Consider the following 26625-nt stretch of genomic DNA (forward strand, 5'->3'; position numbering starts at 1 on the left):
GCTGGAGAGGATGTGGAGAAATAGCAACACTTTTACACTATTGGTGAGACTGTAAACTAGTTCAACCATTGTGGAAGTCAGTGTGGCGATTCCTCAGGGATCTAGAACTAGAAATACCATTTGACCCAGCCATCCCATTACTGGGTATATACCCAAAGGACTATAAATCATGCTGCTATAAAGACACATGTACACGTATGTTTATTGCGGCACTATTCACAATAGCAAAAACTTGGAGCCAACCCAAATGTCCAACAATGATAGACTGGATTAAGAAAATGTGGCACATATACACCATGGAATACTATGCAGCCATAAAAAATATGAGTTCATGTCCTTTGTAGGGACATGGATGAAATTGGAAATCATCATTCTCAGTAAACTATCGCAAGAACAAAAATCCAAACGCCGCATATTCTCACTCATAGGTGGGAATTGAACAATGAGTTCACATGGACACAGGAAGGGGAACATCACACACTGGGGACTGTTGTGGGGTGTGGGGAGTGGGGAGGGATAGCACTGGGAGATATACCTAATGCTAGATGACAAGTTAGTGGGTGCAGCGCACCAGCATGGCACATGTATACATATGTGACTAACCTGCACAATGTGCACATGTACCCTAAAACTTAAAGTATAATAATAAAAGAAAAAAAAAACTTTAAAGTTTTTTTAAAACTTGAGTTGTTCAATAAAAAGTAAACTTCATAAATTCACATTTTAAAATAATTAGAACTACCTCATAGACGCACGGTACCTTCTAGGTTGCTAAAGCCCTCTTCCTGTCTCTGCGGCTGAAAAACACAGGAACCACTGCTTTAGGTGCCCTGTGAGACAGGCCCTGCTCACCACAGAAGCGCAAGCTCACACAGCTTCCTGGAAGGCAAACTTGAAGTACCAGAATCAAGTTCTTTCAAGTGCTAATGTTGGTGCTGGGTCCTAGTGTAAAGCCAATTTCCCTTATCATACAGTAACTGAGCACAAGTTCACCTACTGGTTTCAGCTGATTCAATGGGCAAATGTGACACGTCCGCATGTCAGAGAACTGCACGGTGATTTTGCCCTTCGGGGTGATGCCAGTCACGGTGCCTTCTCCAAACTCATCGTGCGCAATTTGGCCGCCCAGGCACAGGCGACCAACGATGCCTCCAATCACAGCCAGGACCGCCATGAGGCCCCCCACTTCAGGGTTCTCGGAGTCGGGGAAGTAGTCCTCTAACTGGGCCTAGTGCAGACCAAACAGTGAGCTCGACCAGGGACACTCACGGAGCTGCCCAATCCCTATAAGTTTACTGTTCAACTAAATTAATTCTGAGAACACAAACTCACCCCTTCAGAAGGCCTTCCCGCAAAGCTGTGGGTGATGGAGCGGAGCTGGGAGTTGATGTACTTGTTGATGAGCCCATTCCACTGAGTCAGGGAGTGCAGCGTGCACAGCAGTGCCACCACCTCCTCCATCAGTGTGCTGCTATGGGTGGCAGCGAGGCCTGCAGGCGCACCCTGCGCCACCTCGGCATGGACTCTGAGGAGGAAACAAGGGGAGAAGCTGCTGCACTGCTCTTCACCAGGACACAGGGAAGGGAGACGGCCACCGACCTCTGAGTGATGGCACTGTGCCGCTCTTCACCAGGGCATGGGGAAGGGAGACGGCCACCCACCTCTGAGTGACGGCACTGTGCCACTCTTCACCAGGGCACAGGGAAGGGAGACGGCCACCCACCTCTGAGTAATGGCACGTCAGAGGAGCAGGTAGTGAGCAAGCTCCCCAAGAAGTCAAACAGCTTCTCCACCAGGCATTTCATGTCCCTCGCCCTTTCGGTCTTGTCCTATGACGGAAGGACTGCTTGCAACAAATGCACAGCTAAGATCTGATAAAAGAAAATTTAAAACGACAAGCATTAAAAATCTGATTAAGAAACTACAGATTGTTATTTTTTTTTTTATTTATTTTTTTTTTGAGACAGAGTCTCACACTGTTGCCCAGGCTGGAGTGCAGTGGCACGGTCTCGGCTCACTACAACCTCCACCTCCCAGGTTCAAGCGGTTCTCCTTGCGTTAGCTTCCTGAGTAGCTGGGATTACAGGCACCCACCACCAAGCCCGGCTCATTTTTCTTGGATTTTTTAGTAGAGACAGGATTTCACTATGTTGGCCAGGCTGGTCTCAAACTCCTGACCTCATGATCCACCTGCCTCAGCCTCCCAAAGTGCTGGGATTACAGGCATGAGCCACTGCGCCCAGCCTCTCTTTATTTTCTGTTCTCATAATGCAAATAATCATGTGAAAATTTTGAGCTTGGTTATTTTACAGCCAGGTAATTACACTCAAGTTGATTAGTGATTAGGATTGTCAGGGACTTTAGAAAAAAGCAACATTACAGATGCACGTGTTTAATTTAAAAAGAATTATTTTTAGTTTAATTCTTAAGACAATTATGCTACAAATTCTGTGAAGCAGATGAGTGAGTAGTTGCAGGATTTACCACTTAAAAGCAGGTAAACTAAAGGTTAGCAACTTACCAATTATCAAGGACCACTGCCCCTTGCCTCCAGAAAATCTACCCTGTTACTTCTAGACCCTTTCTGCACTCCTTACTGAATAAAGGCCCCTGACTTTAAGGGCAGGGAACTTCAGTACATGGATGCCTCTCTCAGGGAACTGGTTTTGCCTGGCAGCACATTACCTGCCTCTGCAGCGAGGCGGCAGTGAAGGGTGCGTGCCCTTCCATGACCTTCATGAGCAGCGTGATCCACTGCCGGGAGCTGAGGGCGCCGCACACCTGCGGCGTGAGAGCGATGCTCCGCAAAAAACCCAGCATGCACCAGCTCCGGTGTTGCTCCCTGTACACCAGCCTGTTTGGAGAAGCTGCGGGAGGGAAAATAGACATGCTTGGTAACAAGTCCCTAAAGACAAATCCCTAAAGATAAATCCTTATTTTTTTATCAACTTATTTTATTTTCTACAATAAGCTCCTTTAAAATACATAGCAGTTTGTAAATTAATTCAAACTAATTCAAAGTGAGAAGTGCAAGAAGGCTTTTAAGGTAGTTCAAGAAACATTTCCGCATTTTTCTTTTTTTTTTTTTTTTTTTTTTTTTAGAGATGGGCCTTCACTATGTTGCCCAGGCTGGTCTAAGACTCCTGGACTCAAGTGATTCTCCTGCCTTGCCCTGCTGAATAGCTGAGACTACAGGTATTTTTAAAACCTTCTAAGTATGTGTAGTAAAAGTAGTTAGGGAATTTTAGCTATGTATTGTTTCTAGGCAATAAGAAAATGATCTATAATTCAAATAGCAGTAATTTGCAACAGTGTATCTACTATATTTTTAATTTCGTGTTTTAAATATCTCCACAATCTTGCTTATATTTAATCTGCACCACTTAAATACTTTTTTTGCATTTTTTGTAGAGACAGTTTCTAATCCAAGTTTAATACATCTGCATTAACAAAATGAGTTTTTCACTAGGTTTACACCATTGGATTCTGGCACCAGTGAGCCCACCTCTGCTCCGCCTGGCTCCAGGACTCCACTACTCCCTGAATGGAGGCTGAGGCTTGGAGGCTGGGCCCCCCTAAGGGACCCCGCCCACAGCCCCACAGGACCTGCTTTCGCCTCCCACCTCCCCCCCGACCACCTCCCCCGCCCTCAGCTATCCAAGCTTTTGAGGACACCTGCCTTCCTTCAGCACACTCACATGCGCTCACACACACACACTCTCACACCCTCATATGCATCCTCACACTCACACCCATACTAAGTTATTCAGACACACTCATGGGCACTCACACACCCACCCTCACACAGGTGCACTCACACCGCTGTCACAATCACTAACACACACACAATCCCAGTCACACGTATGCACACACAACCTAAGATGCAATCAGACACACTCCTATGCACTCTCACATACACTTACCCCCCACTGCATACAAAAACTCACATATGCACTCACACTCAACACTAGTCACAACCGATTCTTCACCCACTCACACCTTTACCCACTTTCTCACTTTACACTCACACCTACACTGTTACCTCCCACTGACACAAGCAAAATGCTCACATTCGCTCACACACCTTCACAATAACGTCACTTGTGCTCACACTGATACAAGGCACTCATACACATTTACACAAATGCTCACAATCGCACACTTACACTTGTGCTGCCACCCATACTTCCTCACACTCAAGCCTCACTGACTTACACTTCATCTCATTGGCACACCCAGTAATCCCCTCACACTCACACTCATGCCTCCCTCGTGCTCACCCTCACACACACACTGGCTCAATGCAGTGATGCTTTCACTCCCACTTCACCTGACTGTAGTCACCTGCCCACTCACATGCTCTCATGGACATACACACCACTCACATAAATGCATGCATACATACACCCACACAACCACATGCTACAAACACACTGTCACACTTGCAACACAAACGCTCAGCCACTTGCCCATCGACCGCTAACACACTCTCACCAATATGTGCGGATGCTCCAGCACACCACTAATACATGCATGTTCTCACACACACTGGAGCACACCCACATACCCACCCACACTCACATATGCTCACTCTCAGTTGCATGCACACTCACCCCACTCCCTCAGCTCACATTTCTCATACTTATTCTCCACACACACAAATACTTTATGGATTAAACTGTGCCTGTCCCCCAACTTCACATACATTCGGAACTCAGAATATGATCTTATTTAATGAGGTCTCTGTAGACGTCCTTAAGGTAAGAATTTAGGTGACATCATGTTGGATTAGAGTCAAAGAAGCTCAATGAAAGAGTCCTTTCAGAGACAGAAAAAGACATGCAGAACACAGGGGCAGGGGCCATGTGAAGACACAGGCAGAGACTGGCACAATGCATCCCCACACCAAGGAAGCCTGGAGCTCCCAGAAGCTGGATAAGGTAAGGAAGGACCTTCCCCTAGAGCCTGTGGAGGGAGCATGGTCCTGCCCGCACCTGGATTTGGGACTTCTGGTCTCCAGAACTCTGAGAGAACAAATTTGTTGTTTGAAGCCAGTGTTATGGGTTGAATTCAGAATTGCAAAATTCATATGTTGAAGCCCTAACCCCTACCATACCTCAGCAGGTGACCTTGTTTGGAAATAGGGCCGCTGCAGATGTAATCAGTTTGATGAGTTTGAATGATGTCCTTATGAAAAGGGGAGATTTGGAGGTGACTCACACACAGGGAGAATGCCATATGAAGATGATGGCAGAGATCAGGGTGACCCCTCTACAAGCCGAGGAACGCTAAAGAGACCAGCAAACTCCAGAAGCTGGGGCAGAGCCCTGAAGCAGCTTCTCCCTCACAGCCCCAGAAGGAACCACCCTTGATCTCAGTCTTCCAACCAAGAGAATCATGAGAATTTCTACTGCGTAAGCCCCCAAGTTTGTAGTACTTTGTTACAGCAGCCACAGGAAATGAATCCACACACATCCACACCCACCCACATGCACACCCGGACACGACAAGCGTGCGGCCCCCAGCGCTGACTCCCTGGGCCCTCAATCTCTCATTCCATGCATGTCTTCTCCGTCGTTCTGCTTTCCACTAATATTTGCAGCAGTCCGCATAAAGTCTTGGTGGCTTCGCTCTGCATGATCTCAGCATGAACTCTGGCAGGCAGACAAAGAGTCTGCAGTAAGTTAATAGTGCTGGTAAACATCATTGTAGTGGGGTGAATGTTCCTTTCAGTTTGTTCAGCTTCTAAAAAAAATAATCAAAATAACAAATTATATTGGCAGCCCCAGCCTCTTGGATGGTCTTACCAAGCCCAGCCATGTGAAGCTTCACATGTCTTTTAGGAACAGCTAAGAAATGTCATGAAACCTCCTCCCACAACCTGGACCTCCACAGATAGGATCTAGCTTTCTTGGTCCACCCCTAAATCCTCACCTCTGCTTCCCTAGAAGCAATAAAGTGCTGACTAACTCCACATTACTTGAAGAGTTCAGAGTCAGGGACCGCAGAGGAAAGGTAAAGGCAGGTGGCAGGTTGGGTGTGCTCAGGCGGGGGCTCTCACTGGAGGAGGAGGCAATGGACCGAGACCGCAGGGCAATTCCACCAGGCCTCGGCTCACTCGCTCAGATGCAGGCTCAGCACCAACCACATGAGACTCACTGGTGGTGCAGCTGCCCCAGCCTGGCCACCACATTCTCAAAGAGGGGCAGGTGCACACGTGAGAGGAAAATGCAGAAAGTCAGTTCCAGCCAGATCGCCGGATCCCACAGCCACTCCATGCACCTGCATCGGAGGTGCCTGGGAGCTTATTTAAATTGCAGGTTCCGAGGACAGAGTGCCAGCCGCAGGTGCGTCCTGACATCCCATTCTAAGGCCCAGATGGCAGTGGTGGCAGCCAGCACCTGGACAGTTTGTGGGCTGCCTTGGACTAAAGGCCTTCCTGAGTCACCCACCAGAGTCGTCCTCTGTGTCCGAATCCTCTGCTGAGGGCTGTGCAGCGGCCAGCAGCTCTGCCAGCTTGAGGTCCTGTTTTCCTTCTTTTCCCATCCTGTAGGAGTTGGTGCTGCCCGTGCCCCACTGGACTCTTATCCACCCATCCTCTCCCAGCTCACCAATCACTCAGCCTAGGCCTGGAGGAGGCCCATCCTGACAAAGCCGAAGTAGAGATCAGTTAGGAGGGTGCGTGCCTTGCCCTGGTCCTTCCATGGCTCCCAGCAGACCTCAGTTAGGAGGGTGCGTGCGCTGCCCTGGTCCTTCCATGGCTCCCACCAGACCTCAGTTAGGAGGGTGCGTGCCCTGCCCTGGTCCTTCCATGGCTCCCACCAGACCTCAGTTAGGAGGGTGAGTGCCCTGCCCTGGTCCCTCCATGGCTCCCACGAGACCTCAGTTAGAAGGGTGCGTGCTCTGTCCTGGTCTTTCCATGGCTCCCACCAGACCTCAGTTAGGAGGGTGAGTGCCCTGCCCTGGTCCTTCCATGGCTCCCACCAGACCTCAGTTAGAAGGGTGCGTGCTCTGTCCTGGTCCTTCCATGGCTCCCACCAGACCTCAGTTAGGAGGGTGCATGCCCTGCCCTGGTCCTTCCATGGCTCCCACCAGACCTGCCACACAGATGTCGCCATATGCCACCCTGTCTGTTAGGGGCTGTCCCCAGACACAGATTTCACCTCTCCTACAAAATGTGTGCTTGCATCATTTTAAATTAAATGGCATAAAATAACGTGCTCATGCTGCTTTACCAAGGAAGTAGGGGAAATCTCATCTCAATGAGGATCCTCTGAGTTCATGCACAGACAGGGCTTTGCAGCGAGTCCTGACCCCTCAATCCCTCACCGGCCTTGCAAGAGCAGAAACCTGAAACAAGTACCAGCACCTGCACATTCCCTTTTCTTCAGTTTCCTCCGGGCCCCAGGGGGAAGCTCTGGCTCTCACTTCTGTAGGAGAAAGCTGTTTCTAGGATGGATGCTGCTGTCTCCAGACACTGCTATTTCTAAGATGACTGTGACAAAGCCGGGGCTTACCAGCGTGGCTGAGAAAAGCTAGACAGACCATGGGAAGGTGAACACTGCCCTAACTTAGCTAGGGCTGTGGTAAGTGACTTCCACCTGGGGGCACCTGACAGCGATTTAGAAGAGACCTGCGATGAGGGAAAATGGAGACATGGCCACAGGCCCATGAAGTATATCCCTAACTACTGGGTTCAGGGCACTTCACAGCACGTGGCCATCAGCTCACAGGGGCAGAATCTGGGCTTCCTGCCTCAGAGCCTTCACTACACCAACTTTCAGAATGGGATTTACTCTCTTTCTCACTTTCACTCTTGTTCCAGTGACCCATCAAACTGAGCCTCATGCCAGTGAGTTTCCTGAAAAGAGCTGCCTCTCTTTCCAGACTTGATTCTGCTCAGATGCCCTACTTATGATTCCCTATTTGTGTTCACTCCCTTCAGCAGCTCGGGAACCAACACCTGTGTCATCTATCAACCGACACATCCTGGATTATTCCAATTTCCACCCACCAATATCGTACAGACCTGTGCAGAAGATAACTAATGTGTGGCTAATGTGTTCACATCAAATCTCTGAGTACCTGATCGCCCCATTTCCAGTCCACACCTCTCATGACCCTCGTTCCAATCTTCATCGTGGCAGCCAGTTCTGGCCCTGAAACAGGGAGATGCACAGGAGCCGTTTCCTTCCTTGTTGCTTCCAAAACTGTGGCAGAAGCACCTTGAGCAGAAGCATTCATATCTTCCTCAACATTGTCACAACTGGGGCCTGACAGAGCATCAAAAACAATAGCTAAGCCAACAAGTAGCTACAATGTCCCTTTAATACACACAAAACATTTAAAAAATACTAATGAAGATCATAATTTTGAAGAATCCATACTATATGTTTATCAATATAATACTATGAATATTTTACTGATATACGATAAAAAGAAGATAAACGGAAGGACAAAATACATAAATATCCTAGGAAGATATAAAAGATATTAAAATGCTCAGTAAAGCTACTTTCTCTACTTCTAGGAATTACTCCCCCGTAAAAAGCAAAATAACTGAGTTAGAAAGATACTCATCACATTTTTTATTAATAGAAAAACAAAGATAACTACCTAAATATCTAACAGTGGGAAACTGACAAACTTTAATCATGGTTCTGTGCAGAAGACAGCTAACAGCTGGCCCGAGATACAACCTCAGACAGGATTGCTGCAGGCTAGCCCTCGGCTGGAGTCTGGATTTCAGGAGGGCTCCCCAATTCCCTAGGTGGTAGTTGTGGTTCGCTGTGCCTGAATTGACTGTACAAACAACGTGGTCTGTGCTGAAACCTGCTTTCCTTGTTCTGGAACTTGGTATGCACCAGGCAGGGGGTGCCCATGTGGTCAGCCCTGATGGAAACCCTGGCCTGGAGTCTCTACCCAGCTTCCCGGCAGACAGCACTTGACATGGCTTGGTTCCGGGGCAGTTATGCTCGTCCTGTGTGGATCCTGTGGAAGCTTGTACCTGCTTTCCTCTGGACTTTACACACATCCTTTTTCATGATTTTGCTCTGTGTCCCTTCACTGTAATAAACTATAGCCCTGAGTACAACTACATGCTGAGTCTTGTGAGTCCTCCTGGCCAACCATCAAACCTGGAGACCCCTGACAATTGGTGCCCTGGGTGGCTACAGAGTCATCCATAGCATGAAACAGAAGCTGAGCTGCTGTCACCTGAGAGAAGTAAAACTTACCAATGGATTTGAAAATAGGAGAGCTAACCCTAGGAGAGTAGGCTAGATTTTTAACCCCCCTTTTCTCACTTGCTAAACTGAGAGCGGGTAGGAGTGCGGTTCTGGTAACTCCCTTGATTTTAGTTTTCTCCTCCAGGTGGGAGGGAAAAAGATCCAAACGGTCCCAAAGGTGGGCTTGGGTGAACCAAAAAATGTAAAAAGTTTGTGTTTCTCTCTCTTCCAAGAGAGCAAAAAAGGATATTCAATTCCCAGGGCTGGAGCAAAACTTTAGATAAACTAGCAGGGAAACAGCCTTTCCTTTAGCCTAGCCGCTACTTTAGGGCTCCCAAGAAGGGGCCCCAAAGAAGGGACAGGAGTTGCATTCCAGGTGGATCTCCCAGGATCCCCTGGGCAGCTATACTGTTAACTCTGTAAAGACTGAATTTATTGCTAAGGGCTTGAATAAATTTGCAACCAAAACTGGGGGAAATTTTTTATTTTACATAGCTTTATGTTTTGTGGCTGTTACATGTGGATGTATACATTAAGCTGGTATAAAATATTATATGCTTATAATTTCTTAAATGATAAGAAGGATACCCTGATCAGGGAAAGCTGCAAATATAGACGGATATTCATGAGACGCAACTACCTTGCTTTTTGCAGCCAGTGGGCGAGATGAAATTTAAACACATGAATACTATCAGCAGAACAAGTCCCCATACTTAATGATTTGTGCTGTGATTTTTACTTATTGGAACCTCTGGGGAAAAAGCAGACAACATAAAAAGGCCATTTCTCGATGGAGATATGCTTCTGTAATTTTTAAATGCAACTTTTGGTTGCTAATGAGGCCTCAGGAAATCAGATATAATTCTTACTAGATGATTCTTTTCAGCTGTAATGCACATATTAAAATATATATTTAACATAATACAACATATAATATATAAAATAAAAATAGTTATATACATATATATATATATAGAGAGAGAGAGAGAGAGAGAGAGACAGACTGACAGACAGACAGATAGAAAGACTCCCCCCACCCCCAAGACAGGATTTCACTCTGTCGCCCAGGCTGGAGCCCAGGCTGGAGTGCAGTGGCTTGATCTCCACTCACTGCAACTTCTGCCTCCCTGGCTCAAGCAATCCTCCCACCTCAGCCTCCCAGGTAGCTGGGACCACAGGCACACACCACTATGCCCAGCTAATTTTCATATTTTTTATAGAGACAGGGTTTCGCTATGTTGCCCAAGTTGGTCTCAAACTCCTGAGCTCAAGCAATCCACCCGCCTCAGCCTCCCAAAGTGCTAGGATTACAGCCTGGCCTGATACGTATTTTTGAATGGATTAATGTGAACTCTAAGACTGAAGTGATTAAAAGAGCTTGGGAAAACCTTGCTTTTTCACTGTGACTTTGACAACTGGCCCTGCAGCATCTCAGTTTTAGCCAAAGAACACCACCATAAACCAATCAGATCTAATAGACATATACAGAACTTTTCACCAGAAAGAGCAGAATAAACATTATTCTCAAGTATACCACAGAACACTCTCTTAGACTGACCAGACCATATGTTAGGCCACAAAGTCTCAAATTTAAACAGACTAAAATCATACAAATTACCTTCTCTAACCAAAATGAAATGATGAGAAATTAATAACAAAAGGAAAAGTGGAAAATTCACAAGTATATGAAAATTAAACAACACACGGTAAACAATCAGTGGGTCAAAGAAGAAATCACAAGGGAAATTAGAAAATACTATGAGATGAATGAAAACACAACATACCAAAACTTCTGTGCTGTGCCAAAAGCAGGGCTAAGATGGGCAATTATACTATAAAAGTCTGCATTCACAGAAGATGATCTCAAATCAATAACTCTACATTTGGAAGAACTAAAAAAATAAGAACACAATAAAAACCAAAGTTAGGCCAGGTGTGGTGCCTCACACCTGTAATCCCAGCACTTTGGGAGGTTGAGGCAGGTGGATAACTTGAGCCAAGGAGGTTGAGGCTGCAGTAAGCCATGACTGCGCCACTGTACTTCGGCCTGAGGGACAAAGTAAGACCCTGTCTCAAAACAAAGACAAAAACAAAAACAAAAAAATACAAAGCAGAAAGAAGGAAACGATAGAGATTAGAGCAGCCATAAATTAAATAGGGAATAGAAAAATAATCTACAAAACCAAAAGTTCGGTTTCTGGCAAGAACAAAAAATCTGATAAACTTTTGGCAAATTAAGAAGAAAAGAGGCCAGGCAAGGTGGCTCACGCCTGTAATCCCAGCACTTTGGGAAGCTGAGGTGGGCAGATCACGAGGTCAAGAGATCGAGACCATCCTGGTCAACATGGTGAAACCCTATCTCCACTAAAAATACAAAAAGATTAGCCGGGCATGGTGGCGGGCGCCTGTAGTTCCAGCTACTCCGGAGGCTGAGGCAGGAGAATCACTTGAACCCGGGAGGCGGAGGTTGCAGTAAGCCGAGACTGTGCCACTGCACTCCAGCCTGGCAACAGAGTGAGACTCTGTCTCAAAAAAAAAAAAGAAAAAAGAAAAAAAGAGAAAAGATGCAAATAACTAACATCAGAAATGTAAGTGGAGACAGTACTAGCAACATAAAAATAAAAAAGATTATAAAAGAACACTGTGAACAACTGTATGCCAACCAATAAAATAGCCTAGATAAAATGGACACATTCCTAGAAACATAAATTACCCAACCTGACTCAAAGAAGAAATAGAAAATCTGAATAGACCCATAACAAGTAAAGAGATTGAATCGGTAATTAAAAATCTTTCAGGCCGGGCGCGGTGGCTCATGCCTGTAATCCCAGCACTTTGGGAGGCCAAGGCGGGTGGATCACGAGGTCAGGAGATTGAGACCATCCTGGCCAACATGGTGAAACCCTGTCTCTACTAAAAATACAAAAAATTAGCCAGGCGTGGTGGCAGGCGCCTATAGTCCCAGCTACTCGGGAGGCTGAGGCAGGAGAATGGCGTGAACCTGGGAGGCGGAGCTTGTAGTGAGCCGAGATCGTGCCACTGCAGTCCACCCTGGGCAACAGAGTGATACTCCGTCTCAAAAAAAAAAAAAAAAATCTTTCAACAAAGAAAAGCTTAGCTGGTTAACTCTTCCAAACACTTAAAGCAGAATTGACACCAATCCTCAAACTCTTCTAAAAATAGAATATATGGGAACACTACCTAGTTCATTCTATGAGGCCATTATTACCCTGATAACTGTAAAACAATAAAATATTGCTGAAAGAAATTAAAGAGGACGGAAATAAATGGAAAGACATTCCACATTCAGAGAATGGATGTTAACATTGTTAAGATGGCACTATTCCCCAGAACAATCTACAGATTCAATCCCTAGCAAAAATCCCAATGGTCTTTTTTGCAGATATGGAAAAGCTAGCCTTGAAGTTCATATGAAAATTCAACGGAACCAAAGCAGCCAAAATAATCTTGAGAAAGAAGACACACTTCTCAATTTTAAAACAGTACAAAACTACAATGTTCAAAACAGTGTGGTACCTGCATAATTATCAACATATAGAATGTAATAATGTAATTGAGAGTCCAGAAATAAACCTAAATATCTACAGCCAACTGATCTTTGCCAAGGGTACCGAGAACTTCAGGGAAAGAATAGTCCTCAACAAGTGGTATTGAAACAATCAGATAATCAAAAGAAAAAGGCTGGACTCTTACCACACACTGTGTAAAAGAAATTACCTAAAAATGGACCAAAGATCTAAATATAAGACCCAAAACTATAAAACTTACAGAAGAAAACATGAGATGAGGATAATCTTCATCACTCTTGTATTTGGAAATGGCTTTTTGGATATGATATCAAAAGCATAGACGACAAAAGAGAAACAGATAAACTGAACTTCATCAAAATAAAAAACTTCTCTATGAAAGGAAATACAATCCAGAGAACAGGAGAAAATACCCACAAATGATATATCTGATAAAGGTCTACAGATCTGTGAAGGTCTAGTATACACGAAATTTTTAAAGAGTCTGAGGACTGGTGTTAATTCTTCTTTAAATGTTTGGTACACTTACATAGTGCATTTACCGGTACAACAACAAGATGACGACAAATAACCCTATTTAAAAAGGAGAAAGGGGCTGGGCGCAGTGGCTCACGCCTGTTATCCCAGCACTTTGGGAGGCCAAGGCAGGCAGATCACCTGAGGTCACAAGTTCCAGACCAGCCTGGCCAACATGGCGAAGCCCCATCTCTACTAAAAATACAAAAATTAGCCAGGTGTGGTGGTGTGTGACTGTAATCCCAGCTATTCGGGAGGCTGAGGCACGAGAAGCACTTGAACCCGGGAGGCGGAGGTTGCAGTGAGCCGAGATTGTGCCACTGCACTCCAGCCTGAGTGACAGAGTGAGATTCCGTCTCAAAAAAATAAAATAAAAAATAAAGAGAAAGGGACTTGAATAGGCATTTCTCCAAAGAAGATATACAAATGGCCGACAAGCACAAACATGTAAAGAAGCTCAATGTCATTCATCATTAGTGAAATGCAAATCAAAATCACAATGAGATAGCACTTCACACCCACTAGGATGGCCTTAATCCAAAAAAAAAAAAAAAGAAAACCACAAAAAATAGTGTTGGCAGGGAAGTAGAGAAACTGGAACCCTGGAATCCTGCCCCCTGGTGGTGGGAATGTAAAAATGATATGGCACTGTGGAAAAGTTTGGTAGTTTCTTAGTAAGTTACACATAGTTGTACCATATGACCCTGTAATTCCAGTCCTAGGTGTATAATCAAAAGAACTAGAAACAAGTGTTCAAACAAGTATTTGTATATAAATGTTGCTAGCAGCACTATTCACAAAAGTCAAAAGGCAAAACCAACCCAAATGTCCATCAACAGATAAATGAATAAACAAAATGTTATATATTCATACAATGGAAATCTTTTTCAGCCATAAAAATAAAGTACGGATATATACCAAATAAAATAACCCAGACACAAAGGCCACAAATGGTATGATTCCATTTATATGAAATATCCAGGATATGCAAATCCATAGACAGAGAAAGCAGATTTGTGACTACCAGGGGCTGGAGAGCAGGGGAGTCAGGACTGATGGCTAAATGGGGTGCATTTATAGTGATGAAAAAGTTCTACAACTAGACAGTGGTGATGACTCTAGAAAACTGTGAATGTATTTAATACCGCTGAATTGTGACGTTAAAATGCTACACTTTCTGCTATTTGTGTCTTACCATAATTTACAAAAAGCTTTAAAAAAAAAAAAGAAATCAAAGCAAAATCTTGACGTTTTCCCAAAGGCTCTCAAGCCGGTGCAGACCTACCAATCAGGCGCAGTGCCGTCTGAGTGAGGGCCAGCGTGCCGGAATTGAGCAGGAGGTCGAGGTTGTTTGCGCTGTGCTGCAGGGTGAGCACGCTGAGCATCATCAGGAGGAAGCAGGCTTGCGGGATGCTCCCCAGGCTCGGTCCCAATGGGTTCTCACTGGTGATGGTCTGCAGGGGAACCGGCTGGATACCTAATAAGCATTGATACCCACTTACATTTCTTGTGATGGATACAAGAATAAACATAATGCAGAAAGCACGGGCTATTACTTTAAACATCTGACTAATAAGTATTGACACCCACTGACATTTCTTGTGCGTGGATACAAGAATAAAAGTAACACAGAAAGCACAGGCAATTACTCTAAACATCTGACTATTTTTCAGTGGTTTCCATAGAATGGGCAGCTCTGTCATGCTGCACGATGGGCCTACCCCCTGTATTCTATGCACAGGTCGTTCCATCTGTCTACAGGACTTAGCATGTTGCTCTCTGAATACACTGGTGCCCTATTCCATTCCTTCCATTTCAAATATAAAAGTTATGTCTCACTTTTCCTCCACAAAACCAATCCAATCAACTCTCTGTAGATGCTCAAACTATCCAGGAAATAAATATTAATATAGGACACAGACACTTAGGATATGTGGTGATACACATATAAATGTCAAAATGTAAAAATGTTATACTAGAGTACTTCAACATTGTATCTCCTGCTAAATTTTAAAGTTTTGTTTAAAATCTGAGAAAGCTGACAGCAGCATAGATTATACAAGTACAAAGTACAAACTTATTAAAGTCTTCTCAAAAGCAAAAATTGGCATTTGCAAGTTTCCACAACACATAATTAAAGGCAAACTATAAAATAACATTGATGCAATTGTTGACTCACCAAGCTCTTTAAATTTGGCACTGGCATCCATCAGAACATTTTGAATGTTCTGAACAGTCCAAGCATACAGCTTGCCAAAGGTGACTTCCAGCAGCATCCAATTAAAAGGTGGGATCAAATCAACATCCTTTAAACAATCAGTAAGAGGTTCCCTTTCAAATAAAGATAAAGAATTTGACTCGGGACACTGCCAGACTTCTAACTGTTACAGAACAACATTCTGTTGCCATAGCTTCCTTAGTTAAGAAAAAAATATGCTAACGTTTTACCCTATATCGATTCCTTCAGGAATAAGTCTTTGCCATCCACAAAACATCGCTTACTGCACAGATGGAAGTAAGAAATTCTTGCTCGCCAGATACAATTTTAAAATTTTATCTATCCCTTCCAGGCGAACCTCTGCTCTCTCCAACTGCAAAATATCAATGCATATACAGTTAAGTGTTATGTATATTACCCACTGCAGAGAAGCATTTCTCATCAAATGTTATCTGTTTTAGTAGGCACTATCTCATTTTTTCCACATCCACTGGCTCTTCTTTAAGGGCAAATTCAGCAATTGTACTGAGGAGTGGAGACTGCGGATAAAGATCCTGAACATTCTGCTTCAACCACTTGTATTTGTGAACCCCTGTAACAGTACTCAACAGCGGCTGCCATTTGTCCTAACAAAGGAAAACAATTTTCATCATTAGTCTACCCTATTTAATATTAAACTGTGCTCTAAAAGTTATTCAAGTAAAATATAAATAATGCTCATAGGTTTAAATTGGTTAAAATATGTTAAATTTAGTAATTAATACATGGTTTTAAAACTATGCTATAAATATAAGTGAACTTATCTCTATACTAATATATGTTGGAACAGGCTAGCTTGGCATATGAAGTTAAGTTGTGGTTCACATTAATAGCCACAGGGCCCAGCACTGTTTCTGGAACAAAGAATATATTTAAGGAATGAATGGTGAATAATTAATGATACAATCTAGTACCAAAAATAAAAGGAAACCCTTCTCCAGCTACAGCTCTGACCAGGACATCATAAGTCAAGTTCATGAGGCATCACTGGGGCCGTATTTCTAACAACCGCCCGTCCCTCCCTCCGGATGCTCAGGTACAGAGGTACAAGACTGTGGATTCCTTTGCTACATGCTATGATTCTATTCAGCTAACCTCAGAATCACAGAAAACACTGCAACTTGGGTGATTTAATTGCAATGGGTCTCTTGTCCACATTTATTGGACTATGAGGCAAAATGCAGGCTTCTTCTAAATCACTCTCTTCATTTCCAATTTTTTCTTCATCAGCCGTAGATTCTGGCTTCTTAGGAACTGTGTTTTAAAACATCATTCACTATAAAAAATCATACACTTAAATATTAATTTTAAATTAAGAAATACTTAGATTTACATGAAAGACAAATATTTCATTCAAATAAACATCTGAACAACATTATAAATTGCAATGCTCAAACAACAAGAGTGAAATGATCACCATGGCAGAACAAAAAGACAAAGTGAGAGTGCGACAAGGGGAGAAGCCCTGAAGTAGGGGAAGCCCAGCAGCCAGCAAGCTCTTCCTCAAGTGCCAGAGAGTGAACATTTGAGTCTTTCAGGCCACGCAGTCTGTTGGAAATACTCAACTCTGCTGCTGTAGCACAAAAAGTAACCACAGATAAAGCAACAGGTGTGGCTGTGCTCCCGTAAAACGTTATGGTGCTACAATTTTAGCTTCATGTAATTTTCATGTGTCAAAAATAATATACTTCTTTTAATTTTTAAAAAACAATTTCAAACTGCAAAAAAAAAAAAAAAGGTCTTAGTCCACGGGCAACACAAAGCAAGCAAGAGGTGGAATTTGGCCCACAGTTCCTGGCTTGTCCACCATGGTCCAGTTCAGTGGTTCTGTTAGTGTGTAACTGAAATAATTGAATTCATTGTGATATGTGGAATTTCCTCCCTATATTTTATCTCTTTTAAAATTTTTGGTCTAAATCTCCTCAGCATATAATATAAAAAATAAGCAACATGATAATATACCTGGGCAGTAAAGAGCTAACATAGCAGGCCGGGGTTGCTCAAACACTGCAAATTCCCAAGGAAGGTCGGTCTCTTCAGGATTGGTCCTTCTTCTAGGAGCTGAGCTCTGAGGCCTTGGAACATCCTGCCTGATAAGTTTTTTGGTATACCTGACACCCAGGACCTTGTGGCAGTGGTCTGGCCAGGCAGTTTATGCTAATGATGTGACTTGCGAGGGACCACTTGTTTTTGCACTGGGGCACTGGAGTGTAAGTAATTGAGGTCAGTCACATGGGCACTGCCTGCGTATGTGACTGGCCCCCAACAAAATCTCTAGACTCGAGGTTCAGGTGCGCTGGCCTGGTTAACAATTCTTCACACATGATGTGACCCACTGTTGCTGGGAGAGCTAAGCACATCCACGTGACGCCACTAGGGAGAGACACCAAAGCTTGTGCCTAGTTTCCTCTGGACTTCCCTCCATGCACCCTTCCCTTTGCTAATTTTAATCTGTATCCTTTTTGCGGTAAAAAAAAAAAAAAAAAAAAAAAAAAAACACAGCTGTGAGTATAACAGCTCTTCTGAGTCCTTTTGGTGAATCATTAAGCCTGAGAGAAGGCTTGGCGATCCCTGACACAGCAACAGGAATATTAATCACTTAATCTTTTTAAGTTACTTAATTTCAAAAAAAAAAAAAAGAAAACCAGCTGGAAACAACACACAATAAATCTATAAACCCACAAGAAACTCTAAAAGTGACAGTGTGGGCTCAGAACCCATGGATATGAAATGGCAAATGGTGGAGTCTCTCTCCCTCGTGCTGAGGCAGGCCTGTCTCCTGGGCCCGGGCTGAGTTCCTGCATGCCTGGGTTAAAGGAATTGCAGCAGTGTGACTGCTGTGACTTCCTGATCCAGAGCACCCATCGGATTCCGACAGGCTGTTATGGTGTAGGGTTTGTTCAGGAACAATCAAATTAGGATGGCTTCTAAAACGCTTTAGTCTTTCATAAGCTTATTGTTCAAAATGCCCATCAGAAACTGAGTAATTAATACTGTTCAATAAGCAGGTTTGTGAGTAAATCAGTATAAGTCATAAGAACATGATCAGAGGCCAGGCGGGGTGGCTCATGCCTGTAATCCCAGCACTTTGGGAGGCCGAGGCAGGCAGATAACAAGGTCAGGAGATGGAGATCATCCTGGCCAACATGGTGAAACTCCGTCTCTACTAAATTACAAAAATTAGTCAGGCGTGGTGGCGCATGCCTGTAATCCCAGCTACTTGGAAGGCTGAGGCAGGGGAATCATTTGAACCTGGGAGGCGGAGGTTGCAGTGAGCTGAGATTGTACCACTGCACTCCAGCCTGGCGACAGAGCAAGACCCCGTCTCAAAGAAAAAAAAAAGGATACAATCAGAAATTTCTGTAGTTTATTTATAATCACAAGTGACTAAATTCTAAACTATTTTATAATTTCTAAGCATTTTTATTCAAATTTGGATTTAATGCAAAAAGACTTTTCTGTACTCTTACACAGCTACTTCCAGGAAAATGTAACTCTTTCAGCTTCCCTTTATAATTCTCCATGTATCAGAATACTCAATATTTCCAAACAAAAAACATTTCTTTAGAAGAATGGCAATAAGTTTAAATGTTCCCATTATATCTCATTACCAGGATAACTAATAAAATAAAAATACGACCTTGTTCCCATCAATTTAGCAAAGATTATTTACGTTTTCAACATCAATTTACTAGTAATCAAATCATACCACACTCAATTCCTAAACTGCCTCATTGTCTGATCGGTTGAAAAAATAAGTGAGATTTCCGTATTTAATCATAACTATACATAAAAATGATGGCAGCAGGTAGAAATGTCACATGGAATCAACAGTAGAGAAACTTCACTCTGAAATCACAGGTCTAGCGAGGCAGGGTGAAGCACATGCTTTAATAGTGTCTTCTGTCCTTTTACATTCTTACTTCTCTTTTTCCTCCGTTCCCGAATTATCTTCTGAGCTATCCTCCTCCAACAGGGCAAAGAACTTAACAATTTAAACTTAGAGATTATGGAGAAGTCATTACAAACAGCAGGTCTCAATTCATTAAAGAGGAATCTCAAACGTTCGATGACAGGAGTGCAGACCTCCTTGTAAGAACGGCCCTGTTCTTGATGAGTCTGCAAAGTTAACCAGGAAAAGACAGCTTTAACAACAAATATTTCTGCAACTGTCTGCAAAGCACAGAATAAAAAGAATTAAAATATATCACCTTAATGAGCGAACATTTTGCTTGGTAGACAACTCTACAAACATCCACCACTGACTTAGGCAACGTTCTGTGCTTTATTTGCTCAGTATCAAGTGCACCTGCATGAACTAAAGATAATGCCACATGACCTGCAAAAAGACATTTAAAAGAAGGACAGGGAAGGAATGAATATGTACCACAGGTTAGTCAAGGAATCTGCAGTCTAGATAAAGTACACAGATATTGAGCTCCTTACCTAAATCTTCATGTTTTAAGAAGCAACATAACAGCAAGCGACCGACCTCTTCCACGGGGTGCTCGGGGGGAAACATGATCGGTGTGGTCAAATGGCACTGCCTACAGTACCTTTCTATTTGACACAAAAAGTCCTGCAACAGAAACAGCTGGAGGTAACTTCAGGGCCGCCCAGTGAGTCTTCACAAATCTTAAACATGCCACAGCTTCTAATGCACTTGCAATCAGTAATGCTTCTGAAGCCTTGCTAGCATGTTAACACAATCAGGTTCTCACCTCAAAACCCTCCAAATAATACATGAAACAAAGTCTGTGCTATGTTAACCAAAGAGCACATAAGTATTCCTATGTCAAAGTCCTCAGATAAACAGAGCACTGAGGTGGCAGTGGGGGCAGGCCTCGCTCACCTTCACGTTGTGATCCTGAATGTTACTGTCTGCAATGGCTTGCAGAAATGCCTGAGAATGGTCCCCCAGGGCCCGTCTGTGGGAGCAGTCGCGATTTGCTGGCAGGTGTGCCCACTGGGAGCCGCAGTGGTCCTCATCTTTCTCCTCGTTGTAGCTGCAGTGGATCTGGCTGGTCTGCAGCCTCCAGAGAAGATGGATGACTGAAGCCATTCTAGAAAATGCACACGCAAACATGAAAGAGAAACTCAAGTGCCCAACTCAAAATAAATACTAAAAAAAAAAAGATGCTCAACTGAACACTCAATTTAGAAGGTAAAATTCAGCATCATTCATATGAAAGAGCTCCACCTAACATGTTTACACAGGTTGACTTGTAATTCCTCTATCTACGTGAATACACTTTCTGGTGATTCCACACACCTCAGGCACGGCATCAGAACTCAGGATTGTAGTTCCAGTCCAACATTCTCTGGATACCTGTGCTCTGCCTGCAGCTGCCTGGTTCCACAGATACCGTGTGAAGACTGAGTTGCACATTCTAACAAGGAAGGCAGCAAAGGGCACCGCTGACACAACTAATCACAGGATTTCAAGTCCAAAACTGTGCAACGGATGACTATGGGGGTACCAGGGAGACTGGAAGACAGACCACCGCTATTCTGAGGGTCAGTAAGGGACTTGTGGAAGCAACAACTGAGCTAAGATGAGGAATAAGACCCAGACGCTGAGTATCCAGGCAGGGAACAGCATATCTGAAGGGTTTCTACAAAGAATTACATCCTCAGGGTAGGCTATGTATTCCTAGAGCACTTATAAAGGAATGAAAAGGAGAAAATATTTAACAAACACACAATCTTTAATGAAGGATAGATCCTTGGAGACGGGAGGGCCGATGGACTGGAAAGGAGACCTGTGCATGGTGCAAGGCATGGGATCAGCCAGTGCAAATGTTAATTACAACTGCTTATGGTCACTTGAGGGAGCGGCACATACACACGAAATTAGGATGTGCACCACTACAGATCTCTATTAATGATCTGTGTTATCAAATACTGCTCCAAATCCAAGCAATCAAAGCGGGGATGCACTTACTGTTCTTTTCCTGGACATTTAGATTTTAGAGCACTCAGGAGCATTCCCCAACCCACCACATTCGTTCTTCTGAAACACTAATCCAATGCCAACTCTCTCTGGCCCCCTTTCTTTAAGCACAGGACAGCCCCTGCTTACTGCTCCAAGATAAGCTTCTGATCCTCCTGTGGCTCGGACCCACCTGCCAGGGCTCATGGCACCCTCTGCTCTGGAGCTCGCCAGCCCTGCCCTCCTTGTCAATTTAAACAAAGCCCATCTTCTGGCAAGCAATGGGCCTTGAGGAGGAGGGAGGGAAGCAGACACCTCAGAGGGCACCACAGGCAGTCCAGCACCCAGCACTGCACAAAGGTCCACCCAACGGGGGGCTGTGTGGACACCAAGATCCTCCTTTCCCGCAAGCCTCTTCCACACCCACTCTCGCAAGCAGCAGGAAAGCCCTGCTCCTCTCAGCATTGCCCTTGACACTCCTGTGTTTTCTGCCCGGAATGCTCCCTCACGCAATTTCAGGACTGCTGCCAGTGTGAAGCCTTTCTTCTCCCAGAACCACGTATGAACGTCTCCATTTCACCATTCACCACCTTGTAACGTGACCTGCTTAGAATGCTGGCTCATCAAGAAGCAGCAGTTGAAAGCAGAGGCGTGTCCTATCCATCACTGCATCCTGAACACCTCGCATGGTAACGGCACCAGAAAGCAGAGGCGTGTCCTATCCATCACTGCATCCTGAACACCTCGCATGGTAACGGCACCAGAAAGCAGAGGCGTGTCCTATCCATCACTGCATCCTGAACACCTCGCATGGTAACGGCACCAGAAAGCAGAGGCGTGTCCTATCCATCACTGCATCCTGAACACCTCGCATGGTAACGGCACCAGGCAACTGCTCAACAGAAGCTGCTCACACGGACGGACAGATAGACAGATGGGAAATGCACGACTACATGAAGGAAAATGTAAACCCATCTTAGGAGACAGGAAAAAGCTTATTATTTTAGGTGGTTACAAAGGCTGCCATCCTGAAATATAACTGACTTGAGCCTGGTCTGGTAAAAACGCAGTCCTCAAATAGAACGCTGTTCCCTGAGAGAACAGCTGATCGACATTCTGTGCAATTTCTGGGCATGCAGGGAGACAAAAGCCATGCTGGGCCCATCAGGCAGAGGCTGCAATACGTGAGACCACCACAGGGTAGACGGGTAGACACTCCTGCACACTTTTTAGCTTCCTCTGCAGCAACAGACCATGAGGGCAAATGACAGCCACTCACAGCTGTTTCTACCTGATTGAGTCTCACTATCCTTATTATTATTTTTTGTATCATCATCAACTGTGTTGAATCCTCCTCTTTTTTTTTGAGATGGAGTCTCGCTCTCGTCACCCAGACTGGAGCGCAGTGGTGCGATCTTGGCTCACTGCAACCTCTGTCTCCTGGGTTCAAGCAATTCTCCTACCTCAGCCTCCCAAGTAACTGGGATTACAAGCACCCGTCACCACGCCCAGCTAATTTTTGCATTTTTAGTAGACATGGGGTTTCACCACATTGGCCAGGCTGGTCTCGAACTCCTGACCTCAGGTGATCCACCCGCCTCAGCCTCCCAAAGTGCTGGGATTACAGGCATGAGCCACCGCCTGGCCATCTCCTACTTTTTTAAAGAGAGAGTCTTGCTCTGTCACCCAGGCTGGAGTGCAGTGGTATGATCATGACTCACTGCAACCTCAACCTCCCAGGCTCAAGCGATCCTCCTACCTCAGGCTCCTGAGTATCTGGGACTACAAGTACATGCCACCATGCCTGGCTAATTTTTGTGTTTTCTGTAGAGATGGGGTTTTGCCATGTTGCCCAGGCTGGTCTCAAACTCTTGACCTCAAGCAATCCACATGCCTCAACCTCCCAAAGTGCTGGGATTACAGGCATGAACCACTGTGCCTGGCCCTCTCCCACTCTTAATGGCACTTACAGTTCAAAAAAAATAATCTGCTAATCAGCAAAAAGCAAAGATTTTCTTACTGGCACATTCAATCTCGACAGGAGACAGCGGTGTGCTCATTGCTAAATAGGAAGTGTGTAATCCGAGAAGCAGGCCCAGATTCCTCTCTGTGTCTATCAGAGGTGAAGAGAGACTTCCCAGATCTGGTATGGTGACAACTTCTTGGTCAGTCTGGAAAAATAAACTTCATCATCAATCTGAGGAAACAGAATTAATTAAAAACATAAAACCAAAAGGACAGCTCTGTCCTGCAGCTGTACCGCCATGTGAGCCCAGGGGTGCCCTGGGTGTTCTGCCCCTCCATCCTGTAATGAGTTGATGCTGCTGTGCCCAAGTAACAGCAGATACCACATAAACCCACATGCCCTATAAAGCTGGCAGCAACCGTACACGTAGAAAAACTAAAGCACAGATACATGATTTGGCTAGAATATTCCTTAGGAATCAGTTTCCAAAGTGACTGTACACCATGCTTCAGAAAGTATAATGAATTGTTACATGCATAAAGAACCCACTGGGCAACAAAACTATGACAAGTATTCGATGACAAGTATTAGTGGACTGTGACCACACAGGTAGAGGGAATGAAATTTATTCTAACAAAAATCAAACTCTGAAAAAAGCAAGAGTTCAACTTTTCCAGTCACAGAAGATATTTACAGCAAAGTTAATTCTCCCCTTTATAAAATGCTTTAAGCCCTGCCCTAATGGCATTTAATACATTTTATTACTTGTGGATAGCTGGAAAGCTAATCCCAGTATATAAATTCTATGTGTTCGTGAATACATAGGAAGGACATATTTCTATTGTAAAGAATTATACTTCTACATAGTTCTTCCCAAAAAATACATACCTCAAGATAATAAGCCATTCCAAATTTCTACATAAGACCAAAGTTTAACCTCTTTTCTTGTGGAACACTGTCTATATTTCTCACAAATTGATCATTTAAAAAACAATCTTTCAAGACCAGTACATCACAGATCCTAACACGAATAAATGTAAATTCATTTATGACAAAACTTCTAAAGGATCTTTATATTATCCCTAATGCCCCCGAAAAGACCCAGATATCAGTACTTCTAGATCCAAATATTCCTATCACAAACACACAGAGGGTGTCCCCTGCCATCCTCTGCATCACTCAAGGCATACAGCCTCACCTCCAAATATTGGCCAACACAAAATGCGTGCATGGATTCCCGGGTGACTTCAAACTCGAAAGCAGCTTCCAAAGCTACCACTGGGTTTTCCCCTGCAAACTGAGCTGAAAGAAAAAGGGAAAAAGCAACAGGAGTTCAATTCAGCTTGCCTGAAGAGCTATAGGAGAAACAGTGAGTAGGAAATAAGTTAGGCGCTTAACTCAAAAGTGAGGGTTACCAGAGTATAATGACCTCCCACTGTCTCCCAGGGTTGCCTGGGCCGACTCAGAACTTGAAATGAGTTCCAAGTATTAAAACAAAAAATGCATAATGAAAGGAAATTCTTCAAATGTGCTGAATTTGTTGATAAGACAGACACCAAAGCCACAGATACATTAAAATATGCGGGGGCTGGCACAAAACTAAAGAAATCATTTATAAGCCAAATACTCTGCTTAAAATGATACAGGCTGTAACTTTTAACCAGGAAATAAGAAGGGTAATCTTACCAAGAATACTATTTCCTGTTACCGACTGTGTCTGGAAGTCCTTTATATCATACACTTTCTCATCAATCACAGTCCAGAAGCCTCCATCTTTATTATGGTTCTCCAAATCAGCTTTGCGTATAAGTGTCACTTCCTCATTATTTCTACAGTTCTGACCTGTAAAAAATGACTCTGTGTATACAGAAACCAGAATCAGTCCATCGATCAATCAACAGGTAAAATGAAAAGAACAAACTGTGTGAAAGAACTACAAGCAGAAATAAACAAATCCACAATCACAATGGGAGAAATACATACCTAGCTCTGAAACTAATACCACACATACAAATTCTATTAAATATAGAATGCTTTAAAAAAAATCTAGGCAGCATGAATATCAAATCAGGCCATGCCAGGCCATAGAGCAAATCTCAACAGATTTCAAAGAAATAAAGTTACACAGCATGTGTGCTGACTACAATGCAGTTAAATTGGAAATAGGTTTTCAAAAGTTCATTCAAAATAAAATAAAAATGACTCTGTATATACAGAAAATGAAAATATTCATCCACATATTTGAAAATTACAAAATACACTTATAAGTAACCCAAAATTCTAAGAAAAAATGACTATGAAAATTAGAAAATGAGTTCAATTAATAATCAAAATACTGCAGATCAAAATTGGTGACATACAACTAAATGCATGCTTGAGGGCATTTACGCCTTTAAATGTGTATATTAGGGGGAAAAAGCTAAAAAAGAAAGGAAACACCAAATCAATAGATGTCTATTAGTTCATAAAAATACTCAAAAAAAGAAAACCTGAGTGGTGATCACCTATGCAAGTGCTAGGATACCAACTCAATATTACGAAAAATAGTTAAAGGGAGGTGGCAGCTCAAGAAGTCAAGCTTAGATTATGTCCTTCCTGTACAAATTGTACCTCCTGCTAACCAGACAGCAGAGGGCAAGGTTGGTAGGGGATTTTATAGAGGACACGCAACACATGAATTCCCTGGTCTAGCTTCACAGAACTAAAGCGGGGAGCCACTGAGCATTACAGGCCTCCTGAGCCAACAGAAAGCATGCAGCATGACTCCAGACATAACACCACCCCAACGAGACTGAATTCAAATCCAACCAAACCTCTAGATCTAACCAGCAGATTAATGTAACTAACAGAAGAACATGTTGGTCTAGAATAAGAGAATGCAGTCAACCAAGTTCAGAAAATGTGAAGTTCTCCAAAATAACCAACTTGCTTCTTTGAAAAAGAAAATGGTATGATCAGAGACAGGCAGAGGAGGGCCTGGAGCCATGTTGTTTGGGGAAAGAGAATAGAAGCATATGTCAACCAATGCCAATACACAGAACATATTCAGGTCCTAATTCAAAATTACCACCTAAAAAAGGCATTTTTGAGATAGTCCTGGAAAATGTAACATGGACTACATGTTAGATTAAGGAATCACTGTTAATCCTATAGACAGGATAATGATATTGTAGGGTTTT

At 43.7% G+C, this 26625-nt stretch overlaps 1 pseudogene; it reads right to left on the minus strand.

The window, feature by feature from the left end:
* Positions 1-916: 916 nt before the first annotated feature.
* LOC134729355 (putative HERC2-like protein 3) lies at positions 917-24692 on the minus strand (annotated as a pseudogene).
* Positions 24693-26625: the final 1933 nt, after the last annotated feature.

The sequence above is a fragment of the Pan paniscus genome, chromosome 18 (genome assembly GCF_029289425.2).
Source record: "Pan paniscus chromosome 18, NHGRI_mPanPan1-v2.0_pri, whole genome shotgun sequence".
Taxonomy (NCBI): Eukaryota; Metazoa; Chordata; class Mammalia; order Primates; family Hominidae; genus Pan; species Pan paniscus.